The 25306-nt window shown below is 49.0% G+C and overlaps 1 protein-coding gene across 1 annotated transcript in view; it reads right to left on the reverse strand.

Annotated features, from left to right (window-relative positions):
• Positions 1-25306, reverse strand: part of CCDC6 (coiled-coil domain containing 6) — a 342291-nt gene that overhangs the window by 77583 nt on the left and 239402 nt on the right. The window lies entirely within an intron of this gene.

Raw genomic sequence — 25306 nt, forward strand, 5'->3', positions numbered from 1 at the left:
CCAATTTATCAGATCCAAGAAAGCTTCATACTTTGAGACAAAACAAAAGTTCCCAGTAATTTTTATTATTAAAACAAGCTACTTGCCTGATGGCAAAAAGCTTTTGCTTTAGATATTGGTTTGTGAAATATGCCCATAAGATAAACTTGGGTCATGTGGCATCAAATATACCGTATACAAATGGACCATAATCCATTACCAGGGGAATAAATCTGCTAAGCATCCAAGGCATTACATGCTTTTCTTGTTTTCACTTCAAGATGTCCTGCTCCTCTTTATGCTCCTCTTTACCTAGCCCATACAGGAAGGTTACCATTTTACCTCAGACTGTCTTAAAAGAGGACAATCTGGTATACACACGCACCTATCGGAAATATTGTAAAGTTGGCAAAATGGCTCAATTTAGTAAATATATACACTGGGTTATTACCGTTTCAAATGTGTTTAGTGATAACACCATAGGGATATCGTAGAGTTTGACCATTATTAAACAATTCACGTTATTACTGCTGCTAGTTACCTCTAATAGACGATATTGCCTTTCCCACTGTTTTATTGACTCTTAAGACAGAACTTGTTCCTGTAGTCTGACCCAAAAATGCTTAAAAAATGCAAATGATGAATTGCCATAGTACTGAACAATTAATTAAGGCATATATCCAAGTCACAAATCTAATGTTTTGTTCACATATGAAAGAGGGAGACACATCCCACCCACTCTCCAAGTCTCAGACAGCAGTGCCTAGATGATCGCAGTAGAAAATGGGCTCTGTATATACTATACCAAAGTAAGTTACAGGGTGCACTCAGTCCAGGGGATCCCCAGAGGCTTTACAGAGGCTAAAGTAGATAATAATGCTCTTTTGTGGAGGTGTGGGCTGTGTTAATCATTTGTTGTACACACAAAGGCAAAAAATTATTACACACACAATGACTAAATCCAAGACCTATTGTTTGTAAAAATATGTATTTAATAGACAGATGCTTTGTTGAAGTAAAATAAGTTTTACAATATCACTGTTTTTCAATATCAAAAGCGGACCGTGCATTTTTCAATCAATACAAAGTTATCCTATGGGAGGAAACAATCTGCAATTTACAGTTAAGTAAATTGCAACGCTTTACGAAATTCAGCTTTCGGATGATGAATCCATACCAGATAAGGTTCGGGTATGTGACCCCAGTGAGCCACTAGCAGGACTGGGACGGCTGGGCGCAGAGGTCAAACTCAGGATCTGGTGCCAATGTTAACCAATTTTGAAAGAAGGCAATCAAAGTGGTACTACGTGCAGGTAAGTAGCACGGTTTTGGAACAGAGTTTTTGGGGGTTAAGGTAGGCACAGTTGAGGGGGGGTTGGGGTCATCTCACTATGCAGCACCAAATTTACACCCGCAGCGACACAGGGGTGGCCGGGTACAGAGTGCAAACACACTGTTGGGCGCCTAATGCAAACCAATGGGGAATCTTGGAATTAGAAAAAAGTGGCAGGCTCAGGCCAGGAGGCCGAACAATGGAAACCTACAGCTGCACAGGTAAGCTGGGGCATCAGAAGACAGTCAGCAGATCTCCCCAAGGACCAGAGGCTCTGGGCGTAGGGGTGTCTTTTGGCATCTGAAGTCAGCTTACCAGTGCGGTAGCGGGAGGCACTTGCATGGGAGGCAGTTGCGTCGGAGGGGGAGTCGTCGTCATCATGCAGAGGGTGGGCTGCAGGAGTCGACGTGGCGTCCAGCAGGGGTCGACTCACGAGAGACTCTTGCTTAGGATTGCTGAATAAAATTTTCTGGACTGGTGGGCCTCTTGGACTCCGGCCGTGGGTGTCGGGTACTGAGGTGGTCGACTTCACGGTTCCACAGGCAGAGCTTTGGTCTTTAAACTTGGGTTTCTTCTGGAAAGATCCGCTGTCCATGGGAGATCAGGAGTCTTTAGAAGACAGGCAGTTCTCCAAGTGTTCTGGAGGTCACTCTTCAGTAGGGTCTTTGAAGGCTGCAAACAGGATGGTAGGGGTGAGGCCAAGTCAGTTGGTGCCTTCAGTCGTCACTGCACGGCTCTTTGCCCTCTTTGTATGTCGCCGGTAATCTGAGGATTAAGGTTTGGGGTGCCCCCAAATACTCAATTAAGGGGTGTCACGGGGATTATAGGGTAGGAGGCAATGGGCTACTTACCTTTAGGAGAACTACACCATTGCATGTCCTCTCCCTCTGGGGAGGGTGCATACCCCTAACCCTATTGGATATAATCCTCAAAAACAATACGGCGAATTTTCAAAGGAAGGGGTCACTTCCGCTCAGGACACATTAGGGTTGGTCCTGGCTGAGAGGGGACACCTCTCCTGCTTACTAATTTTACCGCTGACCTTGCTGCCAAAAGTGGGGCTGGGTCAGGGCGGCTGGCATATCCACTAGCTGGAGAGGCCCTTGTCAGCATAACAATGGAAGGGAAGCCTTTGAGGATCACTGCCCTTCAATGCGGTTTCTGCTTGGGGTAGGTGTGAAGCAACTCCATCCAGAGCAGGCTTTGTTTCTGACACAAGAGAAAAAGGTTCAACCCAGGGGTAAAAAAAAACATGCCTAGCAGTGGCAAGCTGTTGCAGACCAGTTAGGAACACACTAGAGGTTTGGTAGGTTTGCAGGGGCATCTCCGAGTTGCCCTTGGAGTGCATTTATTAATGCATCCAATACTGGCATCAGTGTGGGCTCATTAATCTGAGATGTGTGGTACCAAACATTTGGGAATTCGGTGAAGCCATCATAGAGCAGTGGAACCCGTATTGACAAGCTCCCAGCCCATGTTCTCAGAATGCCTTCATTGTGGAATTATGTCTATGAATTGACTTAGACACTATAGGGGCATAACTGCTCATGCAGTTATGCTCTCATAAAAGGTATAGTGCACCCTGCCTTAGGGGTGACTTACCTAAGCATCTTGCAATGCTAGTAGGCCTGGCACACAGGGATGTGTGCTAGGTAAAATCTTCCCTTTTATCTGCACCAAAACATAAAGGCTGCAGTGGCAGTGTGCATGTGTTTGGTGAGGGGTCTCTTGGGGTGAAACAATACAAGCTGCAGCCCTCCGAGACCTTCTCTGGTCACAAGGCCCTTGGTACCATTGGTATCTTTTACAAAGGACTTATATGTGAGCCAGGGGTGTGCCAATTGTGGAAACACAGGTACAGCTGTGGGGAAAAACGGACACTGGGAGTCTAACCTGGTTAGCAGGAACAGAGTGTGAATTCAGTCAAAGATGCATCTGTCAGGCAAAAAGTGGGGGTAACCATGCCAAAAGGAGTACTTTCCTACAATCTTAATAACATCCTTGCCAACTGACAGACACCTACATGTGGATAGTCCAACTTGGCAGTTTGAACTTTACCAGGTTAGGAAGAGTACCTCCTATCAAAATAGGAAACAAATTAATGGAGGATGAAAACATTATATAACAAGACTCCTCCCCACTCAAACTCACATCAAAATACGCACGCATCAAGGACACCAGTTGAACAATCTTCAAACCGCTCAGGAGCTAGGAACACATGCATGTCTCTTGGTGGGATCAACATTTTAAGGCTCCGAACACATTGAAAAACAGCCTTTACATGAAGGTTGGACAAATCTTGGCCCACAAGTGCTTAAATGAGCTGAACAATTTTACTGCTGTGTGCAAGAAGCCTGGATCAGTGGGGGAACCATCATGATCGTAGCATGAGGTTGTAGAAACACATGCTCTGCTAATTACTACCATCTAGCCTTGGGGTGCAAGTTGGCTTTATTTGAAGAAAATCTTTCAAGTCACAAGGTCTAGGTGACTTCTCTGGTAGACGCGCACGGTCCTTAACTCCATCGTTTGATTGTTTTTAGCCACCATTGGATTTAGATGCGGTCCAGCATAGCCCCAGTATTTATTTCATTTCCAATCTTTATTTCGACCATTAGGTCATAAAAGATATACATACAATAAAATCACATGAGTTCTGTCAAATTTAGTAAAACATCAATACATGATTTTAAGATCAACACACACAATGAAAACAGTTATTTTTAAGAATTGAAACGATTCTGAAGTCTACCCAGCATTTTTTAAAAGACAATTACGCGTATACCAAACATTCGTAAAGAATTTGGAAAGTGCAAAAACGGTTGGGCCAGAGACATCGGATTTTAAAATCCTGTACATAGGTGTGTATTCCCTGCCACCCAGATTCTTAATCAAGGGAAGCAGCCAATACTTTCTGGCTGCCTTGTAGGCTGGGCAGAAAAAAAACACATGCAAATCATTTTCCTCTTTATCAACGCAAAGAGGACAGTATTTGGTGGAAGGGACTTGTGACCAAGTGCTTGAAAACGACCGGAAAGGCAATGTGCCGTATCTCCACTGGAGAAATAACTTTCTGGTAAGTATGGGATATATGGGATCGAAAGCCTTCTCAAATCTGTAGAGATCCTTGGTTTGCAGGAATATGGAAGAAAGGGACCCCTCTATCTGGGTAGCTAAGGCCCTTGTCCTTTTGTGTTCGTGATACAGATTCGCCAGGGATCTCTTAGAGATTCCTGGTGCTGCATTTGCTGGTTCGGTCCACAATTCAGGGAGCCCCAGATCAGTGCAAATTGACTGGATGTTTTGGACCCAGGGAATACTGAGCGCCTTGGGGTGCTTTAATAGTTCGGCCAGTTCCGCCCTGTAGTCGGCGAGATCATCGCCACTCCATAGCCTACGCCAGAAGGCAATGGGTCTTAAACTTATCTCGTCGGCAAGTGGCCGTATCCCTAGATCGAGCCTCAGAGGGAGGAGTGGGGTGCTAGGGGGAAGTGCGGTTATTTGTCTTATAAACCTGTTTTCCGTAGAAGACAGGTTCCGACATGGGATGTGGCCCCACAATTCAGCCCCGTACAAAATCGCCCCCCTGGCCTGGGCCTTATATATCTGTATTAAGGCCCCCAGTGGGCGATAAGTCGAACCGGTCATCATCCGGGATATACCCCCGGTAATTTGAACTAATTTAAGGTTAGCCCTGCTCTGATGAGTCCCCCAGGTCATATTTTCGTTGAGCGTCACGCCGAGATATTCAAACGTGGCTACTCTTTCCAGCCGCGCTGCTCCCAATTGGGGATTCGGGCGCTGTTTGGGGCTCGGATTCAATACCATATATTTGGTTTTTGTGGCGTTGATTTCCAGCCCTCTATCCTGACAGAAGGCCACAAAGGCATCGAGTATCCTTTGGATGCCCATGGGTGTTTTAGAGATCAACAGTGTGTCGTCCGCGAACATTATTGCGGGCACACTGTTGCCATTTAGTTTGGGGGCATCTGTATTATCGGTAGCGTTAAGATGAGCGATTACCCCGTTGACGAAGAGGCAAAACAGGGTCGGCGCCAGCACACAGCCCTGTCTTACCCCTCTGCCAACGGGGAATCTATCAGTCAGTTCCCCCAACCTCCCACACCTCACCTGGGCATAATTATTATGGTGCAGCCTCTGCAAGGTCAGTAAAATATCTGGTGGTACGCCCATCCCTGCCAAGATGATCCAAAGTTTTCCCCTGGGCACGAGGTCGAAGGCGGCCCGTAGGTCCACGAAAATCGTGTACAAACTACCGCCCTCGAACCTCACTGTCCTCCAATAGACCAAATTCAATCTAAAGACCTGATCCACGGTCGATACCCCTTTCCTAAATCCTGCCTGATAGGGACTCAGGGCGCCCACCTCTTCTATCCATTCCTGAAGCCTATTCAGGAGAACCCTGCCGAACAGCTTCTGTGCTACGTCTATCAGGCTGATCGGTCTGTAGTTGGCTGGGAGGAGGGGGGATCCCTTTTTAAAGATCGGGACCACCTCAGCCCCCAGCCAAGTACTAGGGATTTCCATCCCACCGAGTATACCGTTAAAAAGAGCAGCGAGGTAAGGCGCCCAGACGGTGGGCTCCTGCTTGAACAGATCTCCCGGTAGCCCATCCAGTCCAGGCGCCTTCCCCGAAGCCAGGCCTGAAATAGCAGCAGTGACCTCACTCAGTGTTATTAGGTCCGCCTGAGGGCCCAGCCTCTCAGGTTCAATTAACGCAGGAAGTTCTCCGGACTCAGCACTATATAGGGACTGGAAATGGTCCTGCCACACTCCAGGAGCTATGTTAGGCTCCACTGCCGAATGTAGACTCCCTGATCCCCCATTCACGATCCTCCAGAACAGGCGTTGATCTTGTATTGCTAAGGCCTTTGTGAGATCTTCCCACTGGTTTTCCTCCCATTCTATTTTGGCCTGCGCGAGAAGCTTCTTGTACGTTTGCCTGCATTGCTTAAGGCGTTCCCCTCCTGTACCCTCCTTAATTACTCCAAGGAGTTCTGTTTTGGCCCGTCTACAGGCTGCATTGTACCATTGTGTTTTACCTTGGCACCTCTCCCTTGGCTTTCGTAAGTTACGAGTGAAGTGGGGTGCCGCAACTTTTATGAGCTCCTCGTGGGCATCAAACAGTTTGCTCCTTATATCCATTATATTTGCCACACTGTCAAGATCCCCAATCATTTCCAGGATAGGAGTAATCTCTGCATAAAACAGTGGGAGTTTATCCTTGTTTGTGACCATTTGCTCCCACCTGATTCTTTTCCTATTGTTATCTAGGAGGAGCGTGGGGCGATTCTCTTCCTCATGGGACACTGGGGCCTGAGGTGCTGGATGGACAAGGTCTAACTCGAGGGCATTGTGGTCACTGTCCATCCTGTCTATTACCCTGAAATCCTGTATTGTTGACCACCTCACTAATTGGACCAGGACATAGTCCAAGTGGGACTCTCTTCCCCGGCGGTTATAAGTGATTTTGCCTGGTCTGTCGGATTTGATTCGCCCATTACACGCTCTGAGTCCGAACCTTAGCGTCAGGGCAGTAATTTGCAGTGCCAGTGGGGTCCAAGCTTTCGGAGATGGCACATCAACCCATGGTACTGCCCACCTGTCTTCTTCTGATAAGAACCCTTCCTGGATGCCGGGGAGTGGCTCATAGTGAGAGTTAAAGTCCCCACCCACCACAAAATATGAATCAGTCGGCAGGTCAGATAAAAAGTTCGAGAGTTCATTAAAAGTCGGTGATTCTTTTGCCATTCCCATCGGCCTGGAATAGATGTTGACCAGCAGGAGGTTAGCTTTGTTTGGCCATGTTAATAAGACCCCAAGGATATCATCAGAATTGAATGGGAGCTGTGTAGCCACACAGCCCAGGTGAGCAGCAACCCACGTCGTGAGGCCCCCTGAAGGGCGGCCTTTGCCTTCCCACCTTGCTGAAATGTAAAATGATGAGTAACCTTGATGTCCATAGTCCTCTCTGGCCCAGGTTTCCTGGAACATACATATGTCACCAGTCTCTATGTACTTTGCCCAGGCCGGGTCTTCCAGTTTGTTAGCTAATCCCGCGATGTTCCAGGAGATTATCTTCAAATGTTCAGAGGTGGCAGATGCCATACCATAAGGGTTGGAAGAGATGAGTCCAGGCTCCACTTCAATAACGGGGCCTGTAGCGAGGGCAGCAAAAGCTGCATGTGGCACCGGGAGTCTCGGCGCACCATTGCCCACAAGGAAAGGAACCATAGTTGTCCCCTCAACAACAACTACCCCATCAGTGGCTAGGTGAGAAGATTCGGTTCTGCCGTGGTCTGAAGCAGCTGGATCATTCAGTGGGCCAGAATTTGGACCTGGGGACACAGTGGGGAGTTCCAGGAGGCCACGGGGGCCCGAGACCCCTGGCACTGTCTTACAGACAGTAAGTCAGTCGACCCCATCCAAACCGTTCAGACAGTTAAAGCGATTAAAATCGCACAAAGGTGTGTCCGGCGGTTGGAAGTACGGGCGTTGTACAAAGCCTTTGTGTTTACGTCTGTATTCCACCCTTGTCCAGTCATTGTGTATTAGAACCTGGTGCCTGGGAATCGGTGGAAAGAAAAAAGATACTGGGAGGGTCTGTATGGTGGAATCGAGGGAACGATTCATTCCTCCACAGATGTGTCGGACCGTACCCGGATCCTTAAAGGTTACCATGATACAGTCCCCCACTATGGTTTTCCTGGTCTTCCCTAGCCATGGGACCCTTCTCACCATGATGATTTCGTTATTAAAGTGGGATGGCAAGGGTCGGTTCCAGTTAAGCCATTTGATTACCTTTTTCTTAAGGGACTGATAGTCCTCATTTTCCCCAGATCTTAAGTGGGGGGCACCAGCTAAGACCACCATTAATCTATTAGCTTCGGGCGGGAGGTCTGGCCTCCGTGGTCTTGGAATTGGGCCAACGGGCGTTGGTGGAGGGGCATTAACCTGATCTTGATGTGTTCCAGAGGACTCTGTTTGAGAGCTATGGGGGGCTAGATCCAGTGGGTGGATAGGTCTATTGCTTTGGTTATTATGTCGTGCCTGGAATTGGATGGTCATAAGGGGTTGCAGAGGGGGGGCAGGTGGCGGGTGTCTGGGGGGGGTTTATTGGCATTAGTTGCAACTTCTGCTTTGGATGGATCCCCAACAGAGGAATGGGTTCCCGCTAGCTGTGTCTGCTTACTTACTAGAGTGTTCAGAGTGGTAAGAGAAGTTTCTAGTAAGGTGAGCCTAATCTCGACTTTTTTTAGGCTGTCGGTAATAGGCTGCAAAAGGGAGCGGAGTAGGAATTCAATGCTCCCCTTGGCAGAGAGTGGAAGGTTTAGGTTCGACGAGATAACCTCTGGTTCTTTAGTAGTGGCAGTTGTACTGGGGTTTGGGGGCTTAGGAGGAGGAATGGTAGGCACTATCTCCGTAGGTTTCCCCGGTAGAACGGTATTAGTGCGTTTCTTGCCAAAGTCAAGATGTGATATTTTAGATTTCCCCCACCCCCCCATTGTTTTCCGAGCACGTTTACTAGGTGGGGGCCTATGTAACTCCACCACTACATTTAATTTGGACTTGCTCTTATTAGCCAATTGCATAGGTGGGGTTTGGGTTAACAGGTTGACAATAGTATGGGAGAACTCTTGAGGGGCTGACTCTGTTTTTTCCAACCGCTAGCCCTGGGGTAGAAGGAATTTCCCTTAGTAAGACGGGAAAGTCCTCAAGTGTCGAATTAATTAAACTGCTAGGTGGCGTGCATTCCTCTTGAGTGATGGGGTAAGGGATGATATCGGTCGAGGGCCTGGTTTTCATAGATTCTATGGAGCGCCTGCGCTCCACCCTACGTTTCTCAAGCGAGCTTTCCTTGTCCACCTCTCCTTTAGTGGCTTTAAAATAGTTATCCAAAGTCCCAGAGCAGGAAGCGCCATCCCTTGAGGGAGTTTCCCGTAGTGGGGGCGAAGGCATTGCCTAAAATGTGCAGTAAGGGGGATCAAGAGAGTGGGCCCAGCCCAGCCTCCTTCGGCCACTGACGGCCAAAGACGGTCCCGCCCTTCTCCCGGGCTTCTCCCGGGACGCTCCCGCGCGCTCCCGCGCAGCGGTCTCCTTGGTCCAACTTATATCCCCGATAGCAATTGGATGATTGTTGGGGGCGGGGCGATGAGGGAGAGCGGCCCAGGTGTTACGGGCGCGAGGTAGGCTGAGACTCTTGGGAGACTGAGTCCAGCCCCTCCTGCTCGCAGCCCTCGCAGCCCTTAGCCCCAGATGGCAAAAAGTACAACAGCTTCCAAGATTAACAGCGCCCCTGAACGATGCGGGACCCGCGCAGCGGGTTCCGCGAGGCGTTGGGTCAGAGGCTGATCCAAGGGAGTCCGCAAATCCTTCAGGTCACAGGACGAGTAGTATCCCACGGAGAGGAGGAAATCCGGTGGCTTTCAGCGGTCAGTTGGGGGCGGGGCGATGAGGAAGAGCGGCCCAGGTGTTACGGGCGCGAGGTAGGCTGAGACTCTTGGGAGACTGAGTCCAGCCCCTCCTGCTCGCAGCCCTCGCAGCCCTTAGCCCCAGATGGCAAAAAGTACAACAGCTTCCAAGATTAACAGCGCCCCTGAACGATGCGGGACCCGCGCAGCGGGTTCCGCGAGGCGTTGGGTCAGAGGCTGATCCAAGGGAGTCCGCAAATCCTTCAGGTCACAGGACGAGTAGTATCCCACGGAGAGGAGGAAATCCGGTGGCTTTCAGCGGTCAGTTGGGGGCGGGGCGATGAGGAAGAGCGGCCCAGGTGTTACGGGCGCGAGGTAGGCTGAGACTCTTGGGAGACTGAGTCCAGCCCCTCCTGCTCGCAGCCCTCGCAGCCGTTAGCCCCAGATGGCAAAAAGTACAACAGCTTCCAAGATTAACAGCGCCCCTGAACGATGCGGGACCCGCGCAGCGGGTTCCGCGAGGCGTTGGGTCAGAGGCTGATCCAAGGGAGTCCGCAAATCCTTCAGGTCACAGGACGAGTAGTATCCCACGGAGAGGAGGAAATCCGGTGGCTTTCAGCGGTCAGTTGGGGGCGGGGCGATGAGGGAGAGCGGCCCAGGTGTTACGGGCGCGAGGTAGGCTGAGACTCTTGGGAGACTGAGTCCAGCCCCTCCTGCTCGCAGCCCTTAGCCCAGATGGCAAAAAGTACAACAGCTTCCAAGATTAACAGCGCCCCTGAACGATGCGGGACCCGCGCAGCGGGTTCCGCGAGGCGTTGGGTCAGAGGCTGATCCAAGGGAGTCCGCAAATCCTTCCAGTATTTATTAGTTTGTCAGTTCCAGTCGCGGCCATGAGTCCGCCATCTTACACTTCACCGCAAGGTCACTCTTCGACATGCTTTTTGACTTGTGGAGGATGTTCCATCCTTGAATCTAGTTGACGATGAGTGGCTAGGTCTCCTGGCCTTTGGTACCCTTCCGGCCACTGTGTGCTCTAGATTATTCTTCGGAGAATGAAGAAGCTCCTAAGGCAATGGAACAGATGCCCTTCAAGGTAGGCCCCCAGTGCCGGTATACTTGGGACGACCTCCACGTTGCCTCAGACTTGTGCCTCTCGCCGGAGCATAACGAGAGCCGCTGCAACTGTTCGGTGTTTCGCAGCAAGAAGCCTCACAACAGCTTGCTCAAACTCTTTGGTGAGTCCAACCTCCTGGGCACTGAACAAGGAGGGGACCGTGGGCTTTGAGCTTGTCAGCAGAGCTCCCAGCCCACCAGACAAGCCCCATATTCATCAGCTCCAATGTCAGTCAGGCCAGTAGTTCCTAGAATAGAAAGAGGCAGCTTCTAAAGAGACTCCATCCACCTCGGTCAGTACACACAATGCGTGAGTACTTTTAATGTCCCAGCCCTCACCATTCCTCGGAGGCATCTGCACCTCTGAGCCGAGCACAGTGAGGGTTGGGCATCGAGTCTGGTGCCGAAACCACACCTTCGGATGCACCATCGCTCAAAGCTAAGGCCTCTGAGCCGAGGAGAGACTGCCAAGGTACTTGATCCTCAACCAGCCATAAGCGACGTCATTGAAGCCAATTCCACCATCGATACCAAAGTCACCGAAGCCATCATCAGCGCCGAAGCCACTTATGATGCTGTAGAACACCTGATCCTCGCGAGACTTCAGCAAGAGCTGGATAGACAGTGAAGAATTGTCATCCATCCACGCACAGGCAAGATATTGGCTTACGACACGGTCCAGCCCAAGTAAGACAAATTTACCTTTGAGGAAGTCCAGCCATTTGACACTTCTCTGCCCCTCTTGCCCTCAAGAAGCCTAAGGACTAAACATCTGTTGCTCATCCTTCAACCCCTCCTGCACATTTACCGCCACCATCACACTCTTACCTCGTATGCCTCCTCCCCAAGGGTCCCAGGAATCTTACTCTGCCAGCCCAAATCTTTATTCTCCAGCTGAGCACTTTGTCCCAGGTTTACCCTGGTGTTTCTGGAGATCTGTTGGAAGACTATGATGTGGACCAGATCCTGACGTAGACCACATCCTTGCCAGGACCTCCCCCAAGATGACAGTACGATGTACAACAGTGTTATCCAACGTGTAGCTGACTACCGTAAGGTGGACATGTATGTCACCCTAAAGAACAGGACTTCCTAGTTGAGATGCTCTCCAAGACAGAGCGTTCTGTACAGTAGCTTTTGTTGCTCAGGTGGGTGATTAAATCTTCCCCTGAGATTTTTAAGGAGCCTGTCAAATCTTGTGTGGTAACACCATGCATGGAGTAAAAATACAAGTCGGCACCCTCTTCCTGAATGCTTAGTCTCTTGACACAGAGCAAGAGGATCGATGCTGCAGAGAAGAGAGTAGAGGTGGTTGTGGCTATGCACTGCCAACTCAGTGGCGCACTGGGTGGAGGAGGGGCTCTTACAGTACCTCGCTGACCAGTATTGCAAGAGGAGGAAGAGCTTGTTAAGTAAGTCCATCTCCGATGCAACCATTAGGTGTGCTTTGGATGTGGCTGATACTGCCGCCAGAGGAGTGAATACCTGTCATCCTTTGGTGCCGCTCCCGGCTTTGCGTGCTTGCAACAGGGTCCCATCAATCCACTTTTGATGAATACCACTCTTCACACCTCGGGTTGGCACGATGCTTGGGAAAATCAAGTAAGAAACAGATTGCCACGGTGATGGGCGCCTTTCAAGTCCCTTTGGGGAGAGGCTCCTTTCGGAGATAACAGGGGCGAGGATATGGCGCAACTGCAACAGCGGTCAACCTCGAAGGAGGGGAACCGGTTTAGAATCTCGGCAGGGATGCTCAACATCCTGTGATTCTTGGCAAATCACTTAATCTCCCCATGCCGAATGAAAAAATGATTGTTTACGTTTGTAACTCAACTAGTGCTCATTGTAAAGTGCTCCGATACCTTCAGTTCAAGTTTGCACTAAAAACTCTACCCCCGAAAAAAGTCCATTAGTGACTCAAAAGTCACAGCCCACCCACCCTGCCTCACTCCCCTCCCTTCCTGCCACACCTCCTCACCTAAATGCCCATGCCTCCCCCAAATGCTCTCCATCCAAGGACATACTCAGCCATAAAAGAGGCAGCAACAAAGCTACCACCAGCATGGCTGTAAGGGATTCACACGAGGCTCCTTTGGAAGAAATAGCTCTAAAGGCAGAGGAACAACCTTGTAAAGGAACCTCAACTTCCAATAATTGACACGCCCTGCACACCACCACCAAAATGTTGTGGAAGGGATTTCAACCCCTTCGTGAGATCACCTCAGGCTGGGGGGATTGGGAGGGTCTTGTCCATCACTGAGCACAGCTATTACATAGAGCTCAATGCTACCCCACCAATCATTCCCTTTCACCCTCAAACCCTCAACCCAGAACACCTTACGCTGAGACACGAGGAAATTCAGCCACTCCTGCCCAAAGAAGCCATAGGGCCCAGCCAACAGGGCAAATACATTTAATCCCTATACTTTCGCATTCCAAAGAAGTGTAGATCCTTCAGGCTGATCCTCAACACCCACCCTCTCAAAAGATACATTCTGTCAGACCACTTCCATCATAGTCACTGTACAGGATGCCATCACCCTGCTGCAACAAGTAGACTTCATGACCACCCTTGACCTGAAGGACACCTACTTCCATATCCCAAAAATCCAGTTCATTGGTGCTACCTCCGCTTCCCATTAAGTTACCACTACCATTTGGACAGTTAAAAATGCTGCCCTTCTGAGACACCACAGCCAGAGGGTCTTCAACTAGTGCTTAGCAGTGGTAGCTGCTCACCTCAGGAAATAAAGGCATGGGGGGGTGGGGGTGGCATTCAGGTCTTACCCTGCCTAGACAACTAATTGTTCAAGAGTGTAATCCAACAGGAATGCCTGGCTTGCATCCAGGCTATGGTATCCCTTCTACACAGCCTTTGTTTCACAGCAAACGCCCAAAACCCCCCACAGAGCCAACATTTCAAAGGGGCAGTCCTCAAATTAGTCCTGGGCAAACTTTTCCCCGGCCCTCAGAGTGCAGGAGTTCCAACAGCTTCTACCTCTATCAGGCACTCTGTCAGCTCCCAGTTCACAGTACTATGAGCTTGCTAAGAATGTAGGCCTCATGCATCGCCATAGTGCCCGACGCCAGGTTTAATAAGCATCTGCTTCAAGAATGCCTCTCAATCAAATGGTCACAAGTGGAGGATTAGATGGAGGATCTAGTGTTAGTATGGGTTACAACCCATCACACTCTGCAGTGGTGGAATAGCAAAAACCTGTTGCAGGGCAGGCCCTTTGCAGGTCCAATTTCCAGGGGACCACCAATGACGTAGCTCTATCTGGCTGGGAAGTGCACCTCATTAACAAGGTCTGTGGCCACCTTATTCATTTTAAGCTCTTAGCTTTTCATCTATGTAGGCAAGTGGCTCTATACATACTGGACCAAAGTAAGGTACAGTGTGTATAGAGTCCCCAGAGGTTTGGCAGAGGCTAAAGTTAAATATAACCTTACTCTCTAAAGTGGTAGCTTGGTCGAGCAGTAAGGCAGTATCAGAACACAGTGTAAAGCATTTGTTGTACACACTCAGCAAATGGTCTCATACACTCAAGAACTGAACCCTAGGCCAATTGTTTTGTATCAAAAGATATAGTGTTTTATTTTAGAACCAACGTATCAAAATAAACTCACAGGATGAGTTACTTTAGTTAAATACTTTTCAAATAGGCAATAGACTTTTTGAATGAGATAGTTACAGTATATTGCAATAGGCAACACAATATCAAACAATACAACATTGAGCTCAATGGGAATTTCTAGTTGAATGCAATTAGTTACTTTGTAGATTACTTTTCTAACAACAGAACTGGAAAAACAGTCAATGGTTTGCTATGGAAGAAAATTCAGGTTACTGGTAAGTACGGTTAAAATTACTTTTCAGGGTTTGTGCTGGGCTAAAAGGTGCAGCACGGAGGTCTCTCCTGATAACAGGTGAGTAAATCAAAATTCGTTGTTCGGCTGATTTTAGGTGAATATTTTAACGTTCCAAAACTCCACACTTAGAAGAATTTCTAGTGAAACCAGTCAATGTTAGCCTATGAAAGAAAAGTGAGTTAACGGCGTTTAGGTAAGTACTCGACTGGCCGAGTTAAGGTTCTGGGCATAGACGTAGGGGTCTCCCAGGGTCAGGTAGGTACAGTTGGTACACCCTCAGCGGCACAGGGACAGCCGGGTGCAGAGGTAGTTAGGCCCAATGTTATCGAATGCGAGGCAGGGGGCTTCCGTTGGTGGCTGCTGGCTAGCAGGCACCCAGCTGTGAGAGATGGGCTCCTGGTCACTTGCTCAGGGCAAATGGGAAAGTAGGATAGGACACAGGTTGCACTGCCAGGGGCACTCGGGAGGCTGGGTGCAGGGTGCTTTTGAGCGGTCAGGCGCTCAATGTTTTTCAATGGAGGTCTTGAAAAGGGAACAAAGGCCCAGGGATGGTGGATCTTCTGGAGAGACCAACACTTCGAGGGGTACGTTGGAATATTGGAGGGTAGGTAGGCACCCCTGAGTTGGCCATAGGAGGCGCCGGGTGCAGGGGTGTCTTTGGACGATGGTAAATCTTACCCTCTGCTGGTCGCAGTAGGAGGGGTCCCTGGTTCTGAGTCTGCAGGCATCATCTGGGTCGTCGAGGAGGGTCCTTGGGCACTGTATTTCAGGTCAGAATCGCCAGGGGGACCTCAGGGTCTTTGTCCACTTGGGCACAAGCCGGGCTCGGCGGGTGCCGAGTGGGCTGGATTCACGGATCCTGGCTGGCACCACGGGTATTGCTGTTTGAGCAGAGCCACTGCTCATGGGAGTCCAGGTCTCTAAGAAGGTCAAGGCAGGCAGGTCCTCCGGGGTCCTTGAGGCGGCTGTCAGCAGGAGACGCCGGGATTTAGCAAGAGCAGTTTCAAGGATCAACAGGCCTGTAGGGCTGGGGCCAAGTCAGTTGGTGTCGTCCTCTTGTAAGCAGCTGCACGGCAGGTCTTCTTGGCCTTTTCTGAAATCGGGATCTGAGGAAGGAAGGTTTAGGGTGGCCCTAAATACTACATTTAGGGGTGTTACAGGTAGAGGAAGGGCAGGGACCAATAGGTCCCAGTCCCGGGGTGAGTACACCCCCTATCCTGCTCCTCTCCTGTGGGAGGGGGCAGGAGCCTATCTCTAATTGGGCAGGGCTCCCCATCTTCAAGATGGCCGGAGCCGGGAGTTGCGCTTCACCTCGCCTCTCCCACCTGAGGGGTTGAGTTGGTACAGGCTGGCCCACCGTCTTTCCTAGCGTAAGTTTTCCCGCCAGAGTGGGGGCCAGAACCGGTGTGGGCCAGTTGCTGAGTACAACAAGTGGTCTGGAGAAGCTCACAAAGGCGGTATGCCGTTGAAGCTTCCCCCTGCCCAACCTGGGGGGGGGGGGGGGGGGGGAGGCCTAGCACCTCACCCAGGATGTGCATTGTTGCAGGCCCAGGAGAACGAGGGCTCTCCACCCAGCGGTCCAGCAACATGTCTGCTGTGTGGCAGCCTAGGCAGCCTTTCAGACCGGACGTGGATTGCAGGTTAGGTTTCAGGGGGCATCTCGAAGAGGCCGTCTGTAGTGCATTTTACATTAAATCCCACACTGACATCAGTGTGAATTTAATGTGCTGAAGAAATTTGATCTCAAACTTGTCAGCCTTCAGTGTAGCCATTATGGTGCTGTGGAGTTCGTAATGACAACCTACCAGCACCATATACTCTTAATGGCATCAATGTGCCCAGGAATGGCCCTGGGTACTGTAGGGGTACAGTGCTCATGCACCTGTGCCCACACAACTGGCATAGGGCACCCAGCTAGAGGGGTGACTGATGTATGCCAGGGCAGTGGGTGTGTGGGCATGGCATACAGGAATGTGTGCCATGTCGAGACTTTGTTTAGTTCTGCACCAGGCCACTCAGCCTGCAAAGGCATGGTGTGGGTGTCAGGGTGCAGGGCCCCTAAGGGTGGCACAATAAGTGCTGCAGCCCTTAGGGGTCTTCTCTGGTCATATTTGCCTGGGTACCTATGGTACCATTTACCAGGGGCTGACATGTGGCAAGAGATGCCAATTGGGTTTCAGCTCCAAAACAGATATAAGGAAGGTACATAGGCCCTGGGCACCTGATTGGCAAGAGCCCAGGGCACACAGTCATAGTACATCAGCAATTCAGCAAAAAGTGGGGGCATACCAATGCAAGAAAGATGTCACTTTCTCACAATCTACCTCTCTGAAGCTTTTCTCCCACGGATTCAATGCAAGGTAGTTCTCGTGCATACAGACCTGATCGCCATGCCATGTGCTTCTTAAGAAGCAAGGAGGCACCACACACCCCTCATCTGTCCGCCCCAGTCCAACTGATCCAGTGTTTGGCCATCCATCACCAGTTTCACCTCCTGGCAGAGTACCTTCCAGGGTCCGACAACAATTTTGCAGACCTGCTCAACAGGACACAGCAACAAGTCCATGAGTGGGTACTCTACCCGTAAGTCCAGGCTGTAGGAAGCTGGCTCTCTATATACTAAACCTAAGTAAGGTATAGTGTGCACAGAGTCCAGTGGAACCCCAAGGGTAGGCAGAGGTAAAAGTAGATAATACCTTACTATCGATTTGTGGTAGTGTGGCCGAGCAGTAAGGCTTTATCAATAGGTAGTGTTAAGCATTTGTTGTACACATTTAGCCAAGAAATTATGTCACACACTCAAACAGTGAATTCAGACCAATTTGTTTGTATAAAAATATTATTTAGTTGTATTATATTTTCTAGAACCAAGCCAGGCCTGGTACAGGTAAGTGAAATAATACTTTGCAGGTATAATGCAATTGAATACAATTGAAATGCAGTTGGATGCAATTGGTTTGTTCACGGGTAAGTCAGTCAAAAATACTTTAGTTACTTTTGAGATTCCATGTGTATGTTACTTTACAGATTCATTTTAAGTTACCTTTATTACTCAGTGCGATATGCCTAGCTATCACACAGACATTTCCTAGAGAAAAGGTAAGTTACTCAGTTTTTGTATATTTGCAGTTTTTGAGTTTCATACAAACCAACCCCACACTTAAAACAATTTTCACAAGAAAGCAGTTCAATGCAGTCCTTTGGGAGAAAGGAAAATGCTACTTACCAGTACGCATCTGTTCTTGGCATGTAGAGCTGTAGAGTTGTATATTTTAGCATAGATCATCATCTGGTGTTGGACTGGATGTTTGCACTTTGATTTTGTCGAAGAAATCTTTGTAGTCACGGTATAGGTGACTCCTCCTTATGGTGATAGTGCGCTTGGGCATCGACTCAATCTTCAGATTGTTTTTCGCCATTAAGGGTGATGATGGAGTTAGTAAGAGAATAGAAGAGGATGTCCATGTTATGTATCTAAATAAGATAATACTGCATGAGATAAAGGTACCCCGGAAGGTGGGTGTGCATTTACAACTCTACAGCTCTACATGCAAAGAACAGATGCATACTGGTAAGTAGCATTTTCCGTTCGAGGCATATGAGATGTAGATTGTATACTTTAGCATAGACTGTAAATCAGTTGTTTCCTCTTTAGCAGTGGCAACCTGTTTGTTGCAATAGTTTCAAAAAGTGTTCTCAATACAGCCTGCCCACAGTAGATTGTTGCTTTGCTTGCACATGTACGCAATAGTGTTTAGTGAAAGTATGCTATATAGACCAAGGTGCTGCTTAGCAGATGCAATCTAGGGGAATGTTCCCTAAGAATGCCATAGAAGCCCCTAGTTCACGTGTAGAATGAGTTCTAGGGGGAATAGTTAATGTTCGTTCAGTTTTGAGATAGCATATTTGGATGCATTTAACAATCCACCTTGCAATGCCTGTATATGAAATGGGATTGCCTTTGTGAGGTGGGGAGAAGGCTACAAAAAGTTGTTTTGTTTTTCTAAAACTTTTAGTTCTTTCGCTGTAGTAGAGTACTACTCGACATCTGGCGTGTGGAGAGCGCGTTCGGCTACTGAGTCGGGTTGAGGGTAAAATACTGGAAGTTCAACCGATTGATTAAGGTGAAAGGCAGATGCCACTTTAGGAGACATTTTGGATTAGGCCTAAGAACCACTTTACTATGGTGTATTTGAAAAAATGGTTCTTGTATGGTTAATTCCTGGAGTTCACTTACTCTAAGTGATGTGATAGCTACAAGGAAGGCTACTTTCCAAGTAAGGAAGTGCAACTTGCATTTGTGTAGAGGTTCAAATGGGGGACCCAGGAGTCTGGTGAGGACTATGTTGAGGTTCCATACAGGAGAAGGTGGAATTCTAGGTGGAATTATCCTTTTAAGTCCTTCCATAAAAGCTTTAATAGCGGGCACTCAAAACAATGATAAATGTCAGTTTTGGAATTAAGCAGCAATATGTAGCCCTATAGATGTATATGCTAAGTCACATACATTGTTGTAGATGCAAAAGGTAACAGATAATATTTTGGATTGAAGCATCTAGTTGACCGATTTTGTTATTTGTACAATAAATGACAAATTGCTTCCACTGGAAGGGAGTGTTGAGGGTGGAACCTTGATATGAAAGCTTACATGCTGGCTATCCTGATTGGATTGGGGTATGCAAGGGCTCTTGAGATTTCTATTGTGACACCTAGATACTGAATGAGGTGAGACGGCTGAAGGTGTGACTTGGGTAGGTTTATTGTGAATCCGAACTCGTGAAGCAACTGGATTGTTCTGTGTGTATTGTGTACACAGTGTATATGTGACTTGGCTTTTATGAGCCAGTCGTCGAGATAAGTAAACAAGTGAATGTATTTTCTGCACAAATGATCTGCGACTACTGTGAGACATTTTCTGAAGACTGGTTGCTGTAGTCACTCCGAATGGGAGGACTTTGAACTGATAGTGCTGTCCGTCCACTACAAACCGTAGATATTTTCTGTGAGCGGGGTGAATGGGAATATGAAAGTAGGCGTCCTTGAGGTCTAGAGTGGCAAGGAAATTGCCCTGTTGGAGCACCTGTTGGAGAGTGATCATGTGGAAGTGGTCCGACTGGATGTAGAGATTTAACGGTCGAAGTATTGGCCTGAGAGTACCGTCCTTCTTTGGGATTAGAAAGTTAAGGGAGTAAACCCCTGTTCCTTGATGAGGTATGGTCACCGGTTCTATTGCGTGTTTTTGTAATAAGGAGGGAATCATTTGCTTCAACAGAGTCAGGTGCTCTGTGGACATTGGACGTTGTTTGGGTGTATGAAGTTGAAGTTAGTTCCAGGCAGTAAACATACTGGATAATTTGTTTTACCCACTTGACTGTGGTGATGGAATTCCAGACAGGTAGGAACTGTGCTATTCTTCCCCCGACTGGAATGGAATGGTCAGGGTGGGGGTGGGGGTAGTCACTGTTTTGTAGTAGGAGAGGTGCAGGTATTACTGCGGCCTCAACCTTTGCTGCTGTTGCCTTTATAGCCTCCTCTGAAAATCCTCTTTTAGGGGAGGTTTGAGTATTGCTTTTGTAGGAGGATGCGGTATTGTCCGTCTCAATAGTTTGAGGCGCCCCTATAACAGGAGCGACTAAAAGAACCTCTAGAGGTTGTTGGCTGCAGGGCACCCACAGACGTGGCAGTTTGAGTCCTTCATTTTCCCCAAGGCTGCGTCTACAGTGGGTCCAAATAAGTGTTGTTGATCAAAACGTTGATTAACTGTGGACTGCACATCCTGTTTAAACCCAGATATGCGTAGACATGCATGTCTGCGTAGTAAAACGCTTGTGTTAACCGCACGAGATGCTGTATCGGCTGCCTCAAGAGCACACTTTATAGAAGTGTTTGTAATTAATGTTCCCTCTTATATGAGGTCATTAGCTTTGGTCTTATACTCATTGGGAAGAGGTTTTCAAGCTAATCGTAATGAGCCCTATCATACCTGGCCAGCAAAGCTTGGGTGTTGGCAAAGCGCCAGTTATTTGCTGCTTGTGAGGCAATACGTTTGCCAGATGCATCTAGTAATTTAGACTCCTTATCTGGAGGTGGGGCATCCCCTGATGTTTGGGAATTTGCTCATTTACATGCATTTGCCACAACCAAGGAATCTAGAGGGAGGTGCTTTAATGTAAGCTAGATCGTTGGGAGCTGGTTTATCCTGGGGTGGAGAACTGTATCTCTGACGGGATCTTTAAAAACGTCAGGTGCATGTTTGAGGATATCTTTTAACATAGCTAGAATGCTTGTTGATTTTTGTGACTATGTGAAAGTTTCTAACAAACAACCTACCTCCTGTGGGTCGGAGTGTAATTCCACCCCATGATATTGTGCAGCTCTATTTATGAGCTGTGCAAAACCTATGTTGTCGTCTGGGTGGGATGGCCTAGATGGTTAAGAGTCTGGATCAGGGACATCTGATGGATTATCGTAATCCTCCCAAGGATCAGGTGGTGGGAGGATAGTGTCATCATCATTATCCTCCTGGGGTTTTTTACTCCGACCCCCACCCCCAAGGTGATCATCATCATCTTGTGGTGTAGGTGAATATGGAAGCAATGGAGAATGTGCTGGAGAAAGTGGTGTTGTGGGGATATTTGGAGGAGAGAAGGGTCTGGCTGGAGACGATCCCATGTCTCTCTAACTGCTTCGCTGCAGCGGACATTCCGCCGCAGTGCCGAAAAAATGACGCTAGCGCAGTTTGGACAGCCGGCAGCAGTCCTCCGCACATGCCCACTGTGACGTCAGATGCCCGCCGGCTGTCCGGCGCATGGAAAAGGCTACGGGTATCTTGGGGTCTTCTGGGAGTCCAAAGGTCTCTTTTTAGATAAAATTGTTTTAATATGACCAGTTTTGGGGTCAATGTGAAGAGTTTTGTTTAGGATCCACTAGATCTGGTTGAAAAAGTTTTTAATCCAGAATCTTTGTTCGTACCGAAGAATTTGGTTGTTTTGGTTCCAAAGCTTTTTTTTGTGTGGAGGAGCTGTGGAGTCAGGAGGAGTTTTTCGGCTCAAGATTTATGATCTTTTTTCGGCTCACAGGATTGTTTTGGTTCAGAAGATTTGCTCTTTTTCGGCTCCGAAGATTTGTGGTTCGGTTTCAGCTCCAAGGGATTATCCTGCAGGTGTTTCGGTGCTGAATGTTTGGGTTTCAGTATCGGGATGGTAGAGCGGTACAGATGCGTGGCTGGCTCGGCCCGAGCCGCCTGAAGCCTCGTCTTTGGACTTGAGCCGAGCCCGAAGGCGGGGCGTCAGACGTTTTGTTACGGTGTCGACCAGAGCCTTATGTTTTTGAGACGAGGTAGTAGTGTCTGTCGGTTCTCACAGTTCTCTGACCTGGAGTAATCGCCTGATCTTCGGTCTCTGATTCATCGGCTTCAGAGACAATGATGTATTCCTTGTCCGGCTCTTGTTCCTTGGGAGCATCGGGACCTGAATTGAAGATGTCGTCCGGCACCGAGGTAGTGGATCGAGACATTACGGGACGTCGAGCACGGCGATCACGTATGGTTTTCTTCGATCGAAATGAAGCCCAGGACGGGCAATCTTTGTCCTCGTGTTCTGGAGAGAGGCAAAGGTTACAGACCTCATGGAGATCATTGTGTAGGAATTTGGCACCACACAGGGGGCATTTTTTGAATTGAGTACTTTCCATTAGCTTTAGGGCCTGATGGCGAGGATAGGCCCAACAGCCAGTGTCGACGACCGGAATCGAAGGTGTTGTAGATTTAGGGATCCACGGTGAGTAGCTCGATCGAAAACAATACCGTCAATTGGTGAAGGATAGCGCGTCTAAGGGGAATTGAATACGATGCTGACCCAGAGCGCAGCTGTTTACATCCAAACCTCAAAAACTTCTTTGACAAAAACAAAGTGCAAACATCCGAGCCCGACACCAGACGGCGATCTATGCTAAAGTATTCAATCTACTGCTCATATGCCTCGAACACAGTGTTATCGACTTAACAGTAAGTACTTGGATTTGGGAGTTGGCTTTCGGGGGTTAAAACCAGGGTTCCCCACAGGTCGAGGATGCACTCTCATAGCACCCTCAGCGGCACTAGGGCAGCTGGGTGCAGAGTGTTGCGGTCCAATGTTATCCAATGGGGATAGGGAGGCCTCCTGATGGTGGCTGCTCACGAGCAGGCCAGAAGGTTGTGGGAGCAAAGCTCCTGGTGTTAGGCCTAGGGCAAAGGGTTATCCGGTTTAGCACTCAAGGTGCCCCCACAGCGGCACAAGGATGGGCAGGTGCAGGGTGCTGATTTGGTGTTGGTGCCCTGTTCATATCAATGGGGATTCTAGGGTAGCAACAAACAATGCAGGCTCGGGGCGAAGATCTTCTGGAGGTGACTACTGGTTGGAGAGGTAAGATGGGATGTCTTGGGATGCTGCGACACAGTTGGTTGGACCACCCAAAGCCGTGGACGTCTGGTGAAGGGGTGTCTTGTCGTTGGGTTTCTCTTGCAGGCTCCGATCACCGGGACCCTCCAGAAATGGGCTGCAGGTGTCGGTTGGAGACTTGAGGCAGGTCAGGGTCGCAAAGAAGACCTCCTAGTGGTGTTGGGCCACTCGAACTCGGGCTGTAGGTGTTGGGTGCAGAGGGCTGCAGACACTCAGATTTTGGCCGGAGCCAATGTCTGAGCATATCCGGTGCTCACTGGAGACAAAGTCTGGTTTGGGAAGGCAGGGCAGGTCCTCCGGGATGCTGGCTGCAAGACACACTGGGATTTCGCAGTAGTCGGTCGAGGTCAGGACAGGCCAGTAGGGCTGGGGCCAAGTCAGTTGGTGTCGTCCTCTTCTGCAGCATGGCTCTTCGGTCCTTTGTTTCTTCGTGTCTAAGGAGGCAAGGTTCAGGGTTGCCCCAAGATCTAAATTTAACGGGCATTACAGGTAGGTACAGGTTGGGAACAATTGGTTCCTTCGTCGGGTGGGTGTACCCCCTATTCTGACACCCTCCAGTGGGAGGGTGGCATAAGCCTCACTCTGGTTGGCTGGGTCCACTCATCTGCAAGATGGCGGGGACTGAGTTGTGCTTTACCTCATCTCCCCCACCTGAGGGGTGGGTTTGGCAAAGGTGGGCACACCTCACCTCCCAACTTGATTTTCCTGCCGATTCTCCCGCCCAAAGTGGGGGTCAGAACCTGTGGGGGTCTGTTGCTGGGAGCAGCAAATGGCTGGGGTAGCTCACAAAAGCAGCAAGGATTTAAAGCTTCCGCTTCATGAACTCTGCCCATCCTGGGGGGAGAGGAGATTTGGCACCTCGTCCCAGGATGTGCTTTGTTTCAGGATGCCGAGGGAGGCTCTAGATGCAGGGGCGTCAAGAAACAGGTCTAGTGGTGGCTGCTGGTGAGCAACCACTCAGCAAGGACGCTAGACTTCGGTCGTTTTTCAGGGAGATCTCTCAGATGCCTTCTGAGTGAATTTTTAATTAAATCCCATACTGGCATCAGTGATAATGTGCTGATAAGTTTGATACCAAACTTCCCAGTTTTCAGTAAAGCTACTATGGTGTTGTGGAGTTCGTAATGACAAATTCCCAGCACCCTATACTCTTTATGGCAGTACTGCACTTACAATGTCTAAGAGTTGGCTTAGGCACTGTAGGGGTACAAGGCTCATGCACCTATACCTTCACCACTGGTATAGTGTACCCAGCTAGAAGGCTGGCTTACCTAGGTCAGGGCAGTGAGTTGAAGGCATGGCACACAGGAATGTATGCCATGTCGACTTCACTTGGTTCTACACCAAAGCACAGCCTACAATGGCAGTGTGTGGATGTATTGGTACAGGGCCTCTTAAGGGAGGCACAAATGCTGCAGCCCTTAGAGGTCTTCCCTGGTCACAGTGCCCGTGATACCTGTGGTACCTTTTTCACCGGTCTTACATGTGGCCAGAGTGTTGCCAATTGGGTTTTGCATCAGTACAGTTTGGGGAAATAACATAGGCCCTGGGTACCTAGTTGGCATAAACCCAGGGCACACTCAGTAAAAGTACATCAACATTAGGCACAAAGTGAGGGGCAACCATTGCAAAAAGGGGAACTTTCCTACACTGGCCCCTTACCTAAGCAGGTGGGGCACCCCAGACAGACCTTTTTGCCAAAGCAGAAAAAGTAAAATGCTGAACTATGCCACCAGGTTTTCACACCCACATCCACTGGAAGTGCTTTGTGAATTAACAATCAGAAATCTCTGCCTGGGCATTTTCTCCTATCCCACTCATTCCTTAAGTTATCAGGAAGCTGAGACAAACCCTTAACCTCACCCTGGTGGCTCCAAAGTGGGCTAGACAACCATGGTTCTCAACCCTGCTTGAGATTTCCATTGTAACTCATGAGAAGCTCACCAACATGCCTGACCTCACTCAAGACCATGGAAAGGTCAGGCACCCAGACCCCCACCAGGTAGCTCAAAGTAGCAATTTGGCTCCTGTGGTCCTAGAGCTTGGTTACCTTGGTTTGCCACAGGAGTGGATAGACCTACTCAGATGCCAGTAGGCCACCTACACACACACACACACAAGACACTGCTAAGTGTTAA

Source organism: Lissotriton helveticus, chromosome 5_1, assembly GCF_964261635.1.
Source record: "Lissotriton helveticus chromosome 5_1, aLisHel1.1, whole genome shotgun sequence".
In the NCBI taxonomy this organism is placed as follows: Eukaryota; Metazoa; Chordata; class Amphibia; order Caudata; family Salamandridae; genus Lissotriton; species Lissotriton helveticus.